The sequence below is a fragment of the Miscanthus floridulus genome, chromosome 14 (genome assembly GCF_019320115.1).
Source record: "Miscanthus floridulus cultivar M001 chromosome 14, ASM1932011v1, whole genome shotgun sequence".
Lineage (NCBI taxonomy): Eukaryota > Viridiplantae > Streptophyta > Magnoliopsida > Poales > Poaceae > Miscanthus > Miscanthus floridulus.
The window spans coordinates 60,542,896-60,544,301 of NC_089593.1; the positions used below are offsets into that span (position 1 = coordinate 60,542,896).

A 1,406-nucleotide genomic window follows, 5' to 3' on the forward strand; every position below is an offset into this window, starting at 1 on the left:
CTAATTATTATAGGCAGCCCACATCGCTTGCGCGATTTGATCTCGTAATGTGTTACCATCACTCGATTCTATCTCGCTTGGATAACTGTTATCCCCCTCCGGCATATCAACAAAAATGGTTGGATTGATATATTGTGGTTGGTGATCTAGCCAATTATCTTGCCATTGTGCGCTCTAATTATATTGTGAAATACCGCTGCTGCTGTAGGAATCTTGATCTGAGTCTCAATTGGATAGTGTGTTCCCACTTTCAGAATTGGAAACCGTTTTTTCAACACCCCAAATGCCCTTTCAATATGATTCCGAAGTTGTGCATGCCGATGATTAAACAACTCCTTGTAGTTTGCATACTCATTTCTCTACGATGATCCACGCCTTCTAAACTCGCCAAGGTGGTACCTAACTCCTCGGTACGGTGCTATGAATGATGGAGTGTTAGCATATCTGCCATCTACAAGGTAGAATTTCCCTGGCAGTACATGAAAACCCTTCGTAAGAGCAGAACGTAGGACTCCTACATCAGACGCAGATCCTTCCCACCCACAAGAGATGAAAGTGAATTTGAGATCAAAGTCACAAGTGAACATAACATTCTGGGACAATGTCCCTTTTCTGTTTCTAAAAGGAGGGGCCTTATCTTCATTGATAGTAATAGGGATATGTGTCGCATCAATGGCGCCAATGCAGTTCTGCACGTAAAAAGGAACCTAAGATTGTTGGAATAGTGTGTTTAGAATGATACAAGGGCAAGCAACATATATGACTAACTTGGAAGAACATCATGAACCGAGGGTTTGATAAAATCTTGGCATGTGTTTGGTTTGGATTTGGAAGCTTGATGAATCAATGAGTCAATGTTGGAATTATATCGAAGACCTCATTGACTTTCCTATGAATTGTCTCACCGCTGTGTTGGAATGCTTTCTTCAGCGTTTCAATGCTAGCATTATGGGAGAGCATGAACAAAAACATTCCTAATTGCTCCTCAATCTTAACACCGCGTGTGTCGCATAATAAGTTTTCTGCTCTGAGAAGATTTGCTATAGCTCTAAAGATCTCAACCTCCATTCTAAACTCTGACTTGCACCAATTTTCATGGCCTTCTAGGATTTCTTTGACCTTTGTGGCACCAGGAAGAGATGATGTGTGTTCTGGCATCTTTTCATCATAGAGACATGACATGACAGCAGGGACAATAACAAAGAAAAGTTCATCGTCCAATTCTTCCTCATCTAACATGAACCGCCTAACATCCTCCTCCTAAGAACCCATTATCTATTATATAGGGATAATATTATTAAATAGGATATAATATAACTAAAAACAAGAATTATAACTGATGTGCCAAATAGAAAAGAAGAGTTCTATGAACTGCAATACATAAAAGAAGAGTTCCCTGAACTGCC

The 1,406-nt window shown here is 40.0% G+C and overlaps 1 pseudogene; it reads right to left on the minus strand.

Annotated features, from left to right (window-relative positions):
- LOC136503530 (uncharacterized) lies at positions 1-1,097 on the minus strand (annotated as a pseudogene).
- Positions 1,098-1,406: the final 309 nt, after the last annotated feature.